Below are 14,707 nucleotides of genomic sequence, written 5' to 3' on the forward strand. Positions count from 1 at the left end.
AAATATTCATAATGAATCTACTGATCTGTATTTCCATAGTTGACCAAAACACTTGTGATTCTTGTTGTGATTCCCCTGTAACGGTACATGAAGAACCGAATCGGTGCCGACGTCGCGGTTCGGTGCATGAATTTACACAGAGAATAGACGGTATACAATTAAATAAAAGTGGCTGTAAATTAAGAAATGTAATGCGGAACTAATGTTAGATACACAAGTTATTCAGGGACAACTAAACTGCAGCTCTGATTGGTGCCTAGGTAGCCGAGCGTGTTATGGCGCATAACACGTCTGTTTCTCTGACGTCTCTGGTATTACCATAACGAGACTCGTAGTAGGGGTTATCTCAGCCATGGTTGAGAAGGAATTGGGGGGAAAGGAACGTTGGCTTTGATTCCCTGAGGTACATGAACCTTTGACATGGAGGAGAAAGGGATGTTTCCCGCGATTTGCTCCCCCGGCCGGAAACCGCTGCCCGCTCCCGCTGCCCTCTGTCTGAGCTTGTTACAAGTTACGGATGGAGTCTGGAGATGATGGGGGGGTACTTATTGTATACTGTTTATATCTTGGATTACACAGTTCAGGCTCTTGCAGATAGCTCAGGTGAGAGACTGTATGACACTAGGTGGTACAACCTGAGGACATGCAAATAAGAAATAATTGCTTCTGCAATTTTTGTTTTTTCTTTTGCCTTCATTGTACCGTACTCGTCACCGAACCGTGATGTATGAACCGAACCGGGACTTCAGTGTACCGTTCGTCCCCTAATGTGTACATTAGCCAGTTCTACATATAGTTCTCTTTATCACTGTTCCAGTTAGGGCTGGGCGATATGACGATATCATACCGTGGACGAATATGAAAGTGTCTACCGGGGAGAGATTTGGCCATATCGTTATACCGATGAGAGAAACGAAAAAAAAAAAAAAAAAAAAAAAAAATGGCGGTGGATGGAACTGCAGTTAACTGCAGTTGCGCCACAACGGGGCCCTGCAGCAGAGTGCTTAGCTGTAAGACATTTAACTATTCCCAGAAGAAGAAACTTCACCAGCCCAATCTTGTAAACATCAATGTTTACAAGATGTTTGCACTATATGACACTGCAGTTAATGACAGATTGTTCACTATACTTACTCCTTTGTAAGCATGGAAATTCACGTTCAAAATAAAAAGAAAAAACTGATCAAATGTGAAGTATGGTTATTTTAAGGCATTGATTATTTTAATTTACTTCAAAAATACCATATCGTGAATATATTCCATATCGTGATATAAAATTACTCATATCGTGATATAAGATTTTGTCCATATCGCCCAGCCTATTTCCAGTCTATCATCAGAATCACTCTCTCTCGTACTTGTTAAAGGAGTACACTAACACAGTTTCGCTGTCTCCCTCTGAAGCTCGCTCTTTTCCTGGCTTTTTTCCTGGCTTTCTCTGACTGTAGCTCTCTGTACATCTCCCCCTCTCTGCAGCTCCCCTTCTCTGTCTCTTTAGCTCTCCATCTATCTTGCTTGTCCGCTCTTCCGCCCTCCTTCTGTCTCTTGCTTGCTCTTTCTAAGCCTGTTGGCTCTCTCACTAGGCATCTCTGCTCTCGCGCTCGCTCCAACACTCACTGCCTCTTTCTGTTTCTTTCTCTCGCAGCCTCTCTCTCATACTCCCGGTCACATTCTGTTTCTCTTCCTGTATTTCGCTCCCTGTAATGTGTTCTAGAGATCAAAGAGGAGGCTTGGAGGAGTAGCTCTAAACCCCACTAATCCTGTCTCACAAACGCCAGCCTGTTCTTGGGGAGGATTCAGGCCTCTATCCCAGGTGACCACCGCTCCAAGTTGGCTTGTGGTTAGATAACGCACAATGCACATGGAGCTCCTAGCCCAATCAATAGCCTAGCCTAACCATGTCTATGTTAAGATGCAGCGTTGTCCGTACAGTCAATGATCATGACTTCTCAGTGTCAGGGAAGGGCATTGACCTTTGCCCATTTATGGATTGTGTTGTGTTATCCCTTGGTGCAGACCCCCACAACTCATATTTGAAAGGGGGACAACACACACATGAAGGTAATCCTGGTGTGGGCAGCTGTGTTGTTGATGGGTATTTGAGAATTTGTGCAGCGCTTTGAGACTGTGATGGCGTGTCAGCAGTTTTGCTATCGCTTCTGGGGGGCATTGGAGAGCAAAGCAGCATGTTGCCTTGTCGCTCACTCCACGCGTGCTGACTGTTAAACATTTTGCAGCAGCTTGTCTGCCTCACACATCAACACACATGTATACACGGATCATTGTTCTAGTGGAAGAGATTTAAAGTATTTAAAACAGTCATCATTGCTACTGAAAGCTATTTACAGAGTTTTGTTAATAAATGAATACAGGTCGTTGGTCTCCGGTGACTAAAGAGCCGTAAGCCTGTATCTTTGGTCTGGTCAGCCTTGTTGTTGTGTTTCTGAGGAAGTACTTGATAGTTGTGCGAAGGGTGCCAGGCTTTTCTGTCTACCTCAGCATATGTGCTGCAGCAATGCAGAATGGGTTGGTTGTCAACCAATCCGCACATAACAAAGGAGGTTCTGGTTTCCCGTTTCCTCGACTGTCTGGGTCTCCCATTAAACATCAACGGCAAGAAGAAGCATATTTCTGCTCTCTCCGTATCTCTAAAGGGCTAAAAGTTGACAGGTAGCGTTGTCCTGCACAATTGCCCTAAGGTCTGAAAGTTGTCAGGTAGCATTCTCCTGCCCAGCTGCCCTACCCTGCTCTTTAAGACTGTTGGCTCAAGGCTTCGCAAGCTGCTTCACAACAACGCTAATGCATACTGAATAACACTTTATTCATGATGGTCCAAATTGCAAGTTAGTTGATCCCTATTATTTCACTAGTATAATTCTTCACATCATTGTGGTTGACTTGTTGCTGATTGTGAGGAATACTGCATCAACGACCATAAGTTTTTGTTAATGTAACCATTCTTTGTTCTCTTACTGACTAGATGCAACGGTGAGCTGATGCTACATTTATATACTGACTCTGTGCAACGTGTACTTAGAGTTGATTAACTATCATTTGCCTTCTGCACAAAAAACTTTAGTGACCGAACCACCTTTTTTAACAAAACAAATTTGTGTCGACTCTCAACCATCACACATATTCTCTTTTTGCTTTTTTAGGAACTTGTTTACAATGATTGTTCAAGTGTGGCATTCATAATCAAATGCCCATTAACAGACAAACAGCCGTAATCATTAACGGAAATATTATGCTTAACTTCCGGGCATCATAACAGCATAAATAAATTCAAACACAATTTTAATAAACATTTGAAATAGGGCAAAGCAGAGAAGCCAGTTGCGAAGACGAGAATTAAGGAAAAATTAAGGCTGCAGGCAGGAAAATGGCCGACTCGCAAAAAAAAACCTCACTCTGTCCCTCAAGGCCAACTGCACATCCAATGGGAGGAACACGTGACGCAAGTTATTATGCTTTGCCTTCTATATTGCGGGGGGATATTGTCCTTGCTGTCAAGAAGCCCAATCAAACATACAATTATATTTCAAGCTCTGTCCTGCATTAGTGGAGGGATTTTGTGGCCCATTCTAAACCCTGACACTGCTTTTTGGCACCATGACGTGGTACCAACCTGGTAGGGGGCTGTCTCGCTCCTATTCCCGTCTCAGCTCTGCATCCCACTCGGATTAAGCCAATCCCACAATCCTGTGCACAATCCCCCCCCCGACCTCCAAACAGGGACAAACACGCCACTGTTCCTACCTACTTAGCAGCCACTGGAGGTCTGTCTTTAATCCAGCATGCCCACCTGCCAGACTTCATCTCCCTGGCCTCTACACTCAGATGGTGCTGGGTCTGAGGGTCAAGTTCATATCATACAGCCTTTGGTCACCTAGACCTGGTAGAGCTTCAACCAGCTTCACATACCCAACAGGTCATAGGTCCTATTGAAACTAAAACTACAGCGCATGCTCATAGTAAAGACTCTCTGTTCAGTTGATGACAGGGAACTTGTCTGTTCCGATCAGACAAGTTTTGATGCAACTACGATCTATAGTTTAACTATGATGTAAATATATACTTGTATGGCAATGGTAACGATGTCAGGACTCAAATTGAAAATAAAAGGAGCGAAACCATATATTGAACTGGGCGGTATATCGATAATTGAAATATATTGATATTTTTTCAGGCAAGGTATGAAACGTGACGCTATCGTCAACATCAATATAGTTAATTTGCGTTGAAAGTACAGCGCATTTGCCCCAAATCAGCTGTTTTGAGCCGCGCCTGCCGCCTGCTATTTCCTCACTCTGCTTATCTCTCTCCGTCCCTCTCTGCCTCCGGCTCACAGTGTTGCCAGATTGTGTAAAATGTCCCGCCCAATCTGGCAACACTGACTGCAGGGTGCTGGTGCCAGGGTTGCCAGATTAACCCATACTTTGCGCCCCATCTGGAAATGCTTCTCACAAACAATGCCCCGGCCCCCGCTCTTCTACTCCCGCCACTTTTTAAAATCCCCCTCAGCGTGAAAGATGGAGTCCGTCAAACGCATATAACTTTAAAATGTTTGCTACCCTGGCCTACACTAGTGCTGCACGATTTGGTGAAAAAGTCATATTGCGATTATTGTGGACAATATTGCGATTGCGATATAATAAACAAATGGTGTCATGAGTCTACTTGCTTGGTTATCAAGGAAAATGCACACAGATTACTGCTAATTTTAAAATGTTTATTTTTCAACTCACATACAAACTTAAACTAGCATAAAAAATACAAATCTAAAAAACGTGTACAGTACTGTTTTCAAAATAACAATATTTTACAAAATTTAATAAATAATAATAAAAAAATAATTTTTCAGGCATTCAGGCAAAGGCATTTCTGCAATGCAAACTTGTTCGTTTTTTTAGTTTTTTTTCAATATTACAACTACGAATTAAATTGGGGCTCATGTTAAATAAAATTAATAGAATAAATAAATACATTATTATTATTTTTTTTATCCTAGCCTGTTGCGGTTATACAATCGCAAAGGCTCGATAAGTCGTGCAGCACTAGCCTACACCCACATTTAGGAATGAGTTTGCTTCAGCAACCCAGGTTAACGAGCACAGAGACGCAGGCAGGCTGGAAATGAAAGCACAGCGGGGTACCGATGTAGAATGACGAGTTGGAGCACGGCAACGGAAACTATGCTATTGTGTCAACAAATATCTATATTTCTTATACCAACATTCTGCTTGAGAATATCGATATGACTTTTGGGCCATATCGCCCAGCACTACCAAATATTAGCATTACTGGTTAGTAGGGCGTACACCTTCTTGTTTATTGGTCGATTGGTTGGCATGCTGTTGTGTTGTTTTTTGTTTTGTTTTTTTATTTTGATCATGATTTAGCTGCTATTGTGAAGCGTCTGCATTTGGAAAAGCCCTATATCAATTTCATGTATTATTGTTGTCCAACGTAATTCTCATTGGTTGGACAATCGCTGGTGTTGCATAAGGAGAAAAGCACAGCTTAATCGTTTATGTTTGTTTGGACATTGACTTTGAATACAAAATAATGTTCACATTAATTTACATTTTGTGTTTTTTTAAATAATCGTTTGTTTTAATATACCATATTACTTGAACTCACTCAACCTATTAGTATTTACTGACATTTACTCGGCTCCAAACTAATGGTGTTTTCCAGATGCCTTGTACACCATCCTTACGAGTTGCAAGTGAGGAAATCTCCCAGCTTTCTGTGGCATTTCACAGAGGCACGCCCTCTTTCTGTCAGCCCCACTTGGAATTATTAGAGTATACAGAGTTCAGTGAGGAGACTCGACAACAAAAATGGCTGTGCCCATGAATATATTTACTTTCTTTGTATTTGTACCACGTTGGTCATTTTAATGTCGATTTTAAATGCTCTAACACCCTTGATTACATGCGTGCAAAATGCGGTGCGTGCAATGCAATGTAAAGTTGTGTTGCTTGTTTTCGAGCTGGTTTGCTAAAGAGGCTAATGTAGCTAACATAGCCAATGACACAATCACAAAGAAGAACGGGAATGCTATAAGTGCTATGAGACAGAAAATGACGTCACAAGTGCCACTCGTGAGGCTGATTTACGAGGCATCTGGAACAAACCATGTCAACAAAGGTGTCGGTGTGGTAGTGTTTGGTTGAAAAGGGTTAGGGACAAAAATATAAAATGTTGACTTTGGTTACAGAAGTTTAAATATCACGATTCAACAAACAACATGGTACATCTTAAAAAAGTCAGGTTGTGTGCTCTAGGATAGTTGATCGACTATCTTGTTTAATGCTTGATGGGCTTCGAGTGTGAACATATCAGAATTGGAACCATGGCACCCATCGCATTCGTGTGTTCTCTTTATACTGCATGATGCTGCCAGCTGCGGCACTTTGTGGCTTGTGTGGTGTGCGATCCCCTTTAAGTTGAAGCCCTGCCTTAACCGAAATCCACTGAGTTCCTCCACACAATATTTATATTTAGGTTACCAGGTAGAATGCATTCTGTCTTTGGTTGACTTTAGGGCTGTGCGATATGGACAAAATCTTCTCACGATATTGGTCATTTCATGTCGATAACGATATATATCACGGTATAGTGCATTTTTGGTCAATTGTATGAAAAAGAATTCTAGCCAGAATAACCACATACTCTATAATACTTTTTAAAAATCCTATCAACTAATTTCTTGGAAGGAGGGGGCATGTTTGGACCCATGGCAACTTTTACATGCACCGTAGCGTTATACTGAGAAGCCCAACACTCACTCGGCCGCGATCATCAAAATAAACGGCTTTCCAGAACGAGCTTCAAATATCCGCATACTTGACTCAACCCGTTTAGCTAGTGGTTAGCTAGTGGCACTAGCTTTTTTTCTTTTGAAAGATTGCATTATTTGACTCTTGTACTGCCTCAGAAAGTTGCGGGACATTCGTTCTGTTTCAGACCGAATCCCTCCAAATGTGTAGTGTAGTAAAAATAAAGCAGGGTCAGAATGATGTAAAATACTGCCATTACGGATAAGTAATAGAACGAAAGGTACGATACAGGGAAATGTGTATTGATAGACATTTTTTCTCACATCCCCGATATATATTGTCAAACCGCCCAGCCCTAATTGACTACAGCCCTACTGGTTAGAAGGCTTTACTTTTTCTGCAGCATTTGGATACGACATCCTTGACGGATGATCATGTGTTACGGCCAGACCAGTATCTAACTGCTGTTCTGCCAACTTATGCTCCCTTGTCAGTTTTGCTACCAAGTGATTCTGCGGAAGCGCATGACGAGACTATTGCTCCCCGGTGTAGTAGTGGTGAAAATACACATAATGAACCCCTGAAATCTCCAATGACTAAGTTATAATACAGTATCAAAATATATTTTTGGAGTGAGTAAAATAACGTTGTTCTGTCTTGGGAGCATCATTTGATAAGGGCAATTGGTCTACAGATAAAATACGCTACCAAACGCATACGGTAGTACTTTTTGATTGGCTAGTTGTATACATTGTTCTGCCAATGTATGCTCCCTTGTCAGAGTCTATCAAATCATGTTACCCTCACAAATGGTGCTGCCTCATGTGTTTGGTAGTGTCGTCATGCTCATGTGCAGAACCACTATGTAGCAACATCTGATAAATTGGCAAAACACCAGGTACGTTTTGCAGCACATTTATATTCCTGAAGGGCCAAGATCTGCGACCATCCCATGCCTCTTCTAGTATAACATCTGTGAAATGTATTTCAATGGATATGTTATTAATGTCGATGTGTGGTTGTGTCTTGTTTTCCAGGATTCCCTGGACTACTAAAGCAGCAGCAGTCGTTTACTTTCACTGGATTTTAGTCCGACTCATTCTCCCTCAGCCATGGAATCGGTATGTCCCTCTGCTGTATACAGCAACTTCTATCTCTTCCCTCTCGCACGTGCAGAGCAGCGGCTGTGTTCAACCCTCAATGCTGGAATGTTTAGAGCAGGAGCATGCCTGTCCTCGCCCTGGCTGGGTTTGTCAGGGGCTTTGTGTGTGGGACTGTTTATGCACACACACTTTTGATCTTTCTGTCTACTATTGTAAGTTCAAAAAGTAGTTGTAATTCGCATTTAGGGCTGGCACTACCACGTGCCAGCAGGGAGTCTATTAATTAGGTTTGAACAGACTTTTCAGCGGTCACTCCAATGAACTGGGCACAGGCAGTTTTCAGCTGTAAGTCAGCTTTACAATCAACCCGTTCTTTTTCATCAGGATGATCTGGGACTTAAATTTAGAAAACAGCAGCTCTTCTTAAGCTATATAACAAGCAGTGTTAATTTGATCATCATTTCCGAATCCTCAATGCTTATGTTTGCCGTTGTCTGGCACTGAAGCGCTGCGGGAGGGGGGCCCGCTCTGCCGGCTACACACCTCGAGGCACAGGGTGCGTTTGTTGGATACTTTGTGTTGTGTTTTTATTTATTTTTAACTAATTAAAGGTTGTAACAGCGATGTTGAGTGACGTCACTTATGGTATTTGAAGCGAGATCCCAAACAAACAACTAGCTTGGCCCTCCCTTCCATATTTTATGCATTCATGAACGCTGCGCGAAACCCCACAAAACCCACCCCTTGTCGGTGATTGGTCTTGGAATATTATTTATTTTGGTTTTGAGTGTTTGGTAGCACCATTTGTTTTTGTATACGAACTCGGAGCATAGGCTGCATACAGAGATGTGTTTTTTTGACGGCCTGCTTATGGGGTGGCAGCTAGGCGGATCGTGAGAAAAGATCAGACAAATGTGATCAATTATGTTTCGGCCTAGAATCGCTGATCCAACCTTTAACATTTAACTATTTAACGTTCTGTCCACAAGAGGGCATTCTAACTATAATTTTTTTTCTTGCAAAGTAAATTATAGGCAGAAATGGAGATTATATTAACGCTACCTCTCGACTCGTTAATATAATTAGCCGCTTGTACGTGGTGATGGAGAGCACTGACTCATCACTTCGTTGAGTATATTGTAGGTAACAGCCTATTTATGTATCTCAGCAGACAATGCTCTTACTGCATCCATAGTCGTAAACAACAATCACAGACCTCATCTTAAACGGAAATTTAAAATGAACTTAAACACACGGTTTCCCCCTCGCGGTATTCCACCAAAATAATAATTGTGTTTAAAATTAACATTTATTGATATTGTCAACATTTTTATTGGGGTTTACCGTTACACCCCTAAACACAACAGTTTAATTTAGTATACCAACTTTTGACAAAAGAATGATTGCCAACTTCAGTTTAGAGTAATGTAATTTTATTTTCAAATGTTAGTAGGACCAGAAGAGAACGGCAGGATTCCCTTACGTTAGCATCATTTGAATAGTATACATTTTTTACATTTTGATTCCCCGAAATTCGTTCCAACAGCCATAATACACAGCCATGTATTATGTTTCCAGCTTTTCATTGCATTAACTAGGAACTAGGATGACTTGCGCTGCACCGACTTGTCTGCACTCTTGAGCCGAGGTAAAAGGCTCCCCCTTTCTTGTAAGGCCAACTCCTGACACAGCAGGGCTAATGGTTGACTCCAGGAGCACTGTGCTTGTCCAACTAGATTATGACATCTTCTTAGGAGACAGGCATGGCTTTCACCTTTTTCCTAGTGTCGGCCAGACTAAAATGCAGATGACAATGTATCTGCCGAAGGCTAATATTGCTATTATTTAGCATTTGAATGCTGAATTGAGATTGAAATACCTACCTCAAGAACTAATATTTGTGACCTTTAATTATTTTTTATGACAGTCACCACACTGCTCACAAGTTGTGAATCTCTGGTGTTATTATAGCACCAATAGCACAATGGCTAATAATATAAAAATGGGAGCCGATAAATCAACCCGAGATTATTGTGATATTTTCATGGGAGCCGATGCCGCGACTGTCGTTTCGGAATCTTCACTGGCCTGAGACTGGCACTGTCATGCCAAATTTGTACCGGCTGCCAAATTTGTACCGGGCGCGTCATCCATACGTAATCCATTCCAAACCTGCATGGCAGCAGATGATCGCGTCGTCCGTTGCCGGGCAGGTTTCAAAAAACATTCGCGCTCATGTTGCCAAAGACTAAATAACATAATACAGTTAACGGATCGCTAGATAATGTAATGTTTTGTTGGGTTCCTTAATAAAAACACAATGTATCTTGGAACAGACATCAACATGCAGCGCGCCAATCCAACTGCGCATGCTCCGTGTGACGGTCTAATAACTGATGTTGATATCATTACAGATAACACTTGTTTTTACTTTATATTTGTATTGTATTTAATTGTTTAATCAAATTTAGCAAGTAAACTTAGTGTTTAAAGCAGGTCAAGGACAAAATAGCACAATACAGATAACGGATCGCTAGATAGAAGGTTCGCGAATGTTCACGTCATTCGACGCGATCGTCCGTTGCCAGGCAACGGACGAAGCGATCATCTGTTGCCAGGCAGATTTGGAGTGGATTACGTATGGATGACGCGCCCGGTACAAATTTGGCAGCTGGTACAAATTTGGCATGACAGCACCACCCTAACCCCTCCATCCCCCTACCCCCGGCCAAAGTAGTGTCTGCTTGTTTGTGTGCAAGGGCGATCTGCTTACCGTCAGTAGGAAGCAGGAAAACTGATCACAAAGCCTCATAGACCTCCGGCATTAGTAGGCCCCGCCCTCTCCACACCTTCCCAACCAGCCCTCCCCGACTAATGTGATGCCAGTCACATGTATTACTGGAAGCAACCAAGTAAATCACCATCATATTTTAAGCGTTCTAACTCCTCCACTTCACCCCTTGGTTACCAGACACAGACTGAGGTGGCCTACAAGCTAGCACTCTCCCTGATTCTCTCTTCTTGCGTGTGTGGGGTTATTAATTTGTGTGTGTGTGTGTGTGTGTGTGTGTGTGTGTGTGTGTGTGTGTGTGTGTGTGTGTGTGTGTGTGTGTGTGTGTGTGTGTGTGTGTGTGTGTGTGTGTGTGTGTGTGTGTGTGTGTGTGTGTGTGTGTTATTGATTAAAGGCTCTGCCCTCTCCTCACAACCCTCTTATGTTCCTCTTTTTCTCAATCTTCATCTCGCCTCACTTCCAACCTCAGTCTCTATTTTCTCTCTTGCTCTCTGCCTCTATCTCTGGTATTATTAGTATGTGTGGCAGTAGTCCTTCTGTGCACGCAGGGCCCGACAGTCATATTACATAACTCCCAGATATCAGGCTCCTCCTGCACCAGGCCGGAGAGACTACTCCACTATAGGCTTCTTTATTTGCCCAACCTTTCCACTTCCTCCCCTCCCCTCCTTCTCCGACAGCGCAGTCCTTGCAGAAGATAGAGGGAGTCTGTTTGAGGGAACAGTCGAGCCTCTGTGGAGGGGAGACAGGCTCCTCTTAGCTGGCCACCACTGGCCCGGCTTACATCTCCAGACCTGGAATGTGAGGTCTTCCATGTGCCGGGGTGAGGCTAGAGAGGGGGTGCTGGGGGAGGAACTAGGAGGGTTCTGTGAACTTTCTCTCTCTGTGTGTGGGTGAGTTTGTGGGTGGGTGGCTCATCTGGCTGGTGATTGTTCAATGTCTTTGTTTTATTTTTCCCCATAGGTGCATGGCTTGTTTTGTTTTTTAATGCGCCCTACTAAGTGCAATACCCCGGCCACCACGCATACACTCGTGCTCTTACACACAGGTTGGTTACACTGAGGCAAGAGATGTGTCATGTTACACTAAATAAGGAAGAGTTGCTTGTCAGAGCAGAGAACAAGAATGTTCTCCAATAGGATGCTGTGTGTTCTTAGCAGAGAGAACTCGTCTCTCGTCTTGAACTTTTACTTTTTTCGGCTTTTTTGGACTGAAACATATCTGTTCGATGTGGACCAGCCAAATGGTGATGGTGAAATTCAAACATGGGGTCTTCCAAAGTAGGGCCGCAGTGAATATCCTTGTAGCTTCCACATTCAAAACTTATGCAAAAGCTTAAGCAGCGCAGCATGTTTGTGTTACATAAAATAAAACATACCCGCTTGTCTACTCTGGGATCAGTAACTGTGTTATTCGCTGTTTCAGCAGTGGCTGTCAATGGGGGAAAAAAGGAAAGGGGCTTTCTTAGCTAACAGCTAATTGGACTGACAAATTGTTCCATCCACCACAAACCGGAAGATATTATGAAGTCTATTTCTGGGCTTCATTCTCCTGGCTAACTCTTGCTTTCTGTTTCAATGTTAGCCCCATCTTAATTCTGTTCGTCTTGATCTTAATTGCCCTGCCTCTGTCTTTTTTGTCCATCTTTCTCTATTTTTTTTTCTCCCTCCTTCTTTTGTGGTTAAGTCCGTCCCCTCAACCTTTGCATCTGACTCCTTCTTCTCTCTGTTTCAGTGTCTCTGAATATCTCTCTCATTGTAAAGCCTTTATTAGGCAGGAGGGGTTAGAGGTTGAGTCTGTCAGACACGTCTGTGCACGAAAATATGTACTCACTACTCGTTGGAATCCAGTCCTACAACACTATCTGTGCCTAACTCGTTATAACTCTTGCATTGAATTGCTGTAAACTGGCAGTGGTTCTGATTTTCCTCTGCCAAGCTGTTTCTTCTAGCTTCATCAGTGCCTACAAGAACTGCTTTGTGCATATGTTTAAATATGGATATGCTTACAAATATATGTTTACATTTAAAAGTGCATCTTGCAACAGATTTATTGCAAATTATTTAGCAGTTTATCACCCAAGGTCTCAAAAGGCTGCTAGTTTCCATTTATAAATCAGACTATCCATTCTTGTTATATTGCGTTATGCCATGAACACTTTGGAAAAGCCAATGTATTTGTTTATATCTTGTGCAGTGGCAGATGTTGGTTGGTAATGGCAGCACGCTAGCAGTCAATGGTAGTGCTGATTGTGGCGACTAGTAGTCCCGGCCTGTGTGTCTGGCTTGTTTACCTGAAAGGGACCTGGCCGGCTCCAGCACTCTGCTCCGTCTATGTTATGTCAGCAGCCAGCCAAGTTCACATCAGAGAGGCGTTTCTCTGTGTTTAGAACTGGTGTCTAATTTTAGAGCTGCTAGGCACTGGTCTAAGCTTGGGAGGCTGAGATAAGACCTGTCCCCTCTCTTTCCTCCTGTGCTGTGAACACGTCTACCTTCTGCACCAGCGCTGCTAGGCATGGCTTTCAGTCTGTCAATTGGCTTAACAAAAAGACTCGGGTATCAGAGTGCATTTCACATGGTGGATATAAATGCATATGGGTCTGGTGTAAAGTTATAAATATAAATAATATGAGGGATGCACCGATTCCACCTTTTCTTAGCCCAAGTACAAATACTTGGCAGTACCAAAGTAAAAAATTACTAAAGTAATAAAGTACTCAGTACCTGAGTACCATAGATAGTATATAAAATGGCTGTAGCATCCGGGCAGTTATTCCAACTGCATCTAATTCTCTTGGTTTATGCGCGTCGCCATCTTAGTTTGACTCGTCATAGTTTGACTCCGCCTCATTTCCTTTAACCAAAAAAGGGCATTGATCTTCGCCCCCCCATGGGGGGCGGGAGATACGCCCATCTAGGTGACGTACACCGAATTAGCAACATCAGCTAGCTATCACTCTAGACTAGAGACTGCGCCCCTAATTATTCCTACATTTTAACCTCCAATACAATAAAAATTAGCCTCCTAAAAAAATCTGTGTTGTCATGGAGATATGAAGTAAACATTCTGACTAGATTGTTTTTTTGGACCAGGCTGTAAATAGGTTTAATAAGACTGTGAAAACGGCCTGTTTAACATGTGAGTCAACGAAGAATTGCTCCCTTTTGGTACCACCTCGTAGTGGTCACCCGGTGCTACTTCAATGTTTGTCACTTCCGCATTGGATGCTGGTATATCTCGCTGTGCTTAGGGCTTGCTGAGTATGCAGTATCGCTGTCAAATCTGTAACGTCTGTGATGAAAAGTAACGGTGCGCAGAATTGAAAAAGGAACTATGTTTCGTCTTTACTTATTACATGAAAAAGTAGTTGCGTTACTGTGTTAACGTGTTACTTACTTTGTAACGTGTTGCACGCAACACTGTCTAGTGGTCTCACGGTAACGTCAAAATCCATACCGTAGTGCAAATTCACACCGGTATACTTTCTATACCGTTTATACCATACACCCCTACCCTAGAGTCTTAGTAATGAATTGATGGTGTTGAATTTCCATCGCCCAACGTGCTGTCATCCACAGTTCTATAAGAGCGCTCTTATTGTGTAGTGGTGTTCCGAAGGAGCTGGCTGATGCTGGTTAGTGGATTTTGAAGAGAATGAGGAGGGTGCAGGGTGCATGCACATGGTCTCTTTGCTCTCCAGTTTCCAGCCATAATGACCCAATAATGGCTGCTATTCTGATTTGTTTATCTCAGACCGGTGTCAGTTTTCAGGAAGTTTTGCCCTGAAGGGGAGTATCAAAGTGTATAAGCGAAAGAAACGCCCAAGACGCGCTTGCAAGCACACGCAAGACACGCCCACCGACACGAGCACACGCACACACGAGCACAGACGCACACACGAGCACAGATGCACACACAAGCACAAGAGACACACATACTGTGTTTGTGTGTGTGTGTGTGTGTCTAATCTCGTCCAGCCGAACAAAGAAAGAAAGATGGATATATTCCCCCCCACCCCACCAATC

At 42.8% G+C, this 14,707-nt stretch overlaps 1 protein-coding gene across 2 annotated transcripts in view; it reads left to right on the plus strand.

The window, feature by feature from the left end:
- The first annotated feature begins 5,593 nt into the window (after positions 1-5,593).
- The window catches only part of ankrd11 (ankyrin repeat domain 11), a 103,069-nt gene continuing 93,955 nt past the window's right edge, over positions 5,594-14,707 (plus strand). For both annotated transcript variants that reach the window (XM_056608320.1, XM_056608319.1), the window contains exon 1: positions 5,594-7,909. The gene's annotated coding sequence lies outside the window, so the exon portion shown is untranslated. The remainder of the gene's footprint in view (positions 7,910-14,707) is intronic.

Source organism: Gadus chalcogrammus, chromosome 14, assembly GCF_026213295.1.
Source record: "Gadus chalcogrammus isolate NIFS_2021 chromosome 14, NIFS_Gcha_1.0, whole genome shotgun sequence".
In the NCBI taxonomy this organism is placed as follows: domain Eukaryota; kingdom Metazoa; phylum Chordata; class Actinopteri; order Gadiformes; family Gadidae; genus Gadus; species Gadus chalcogrammus.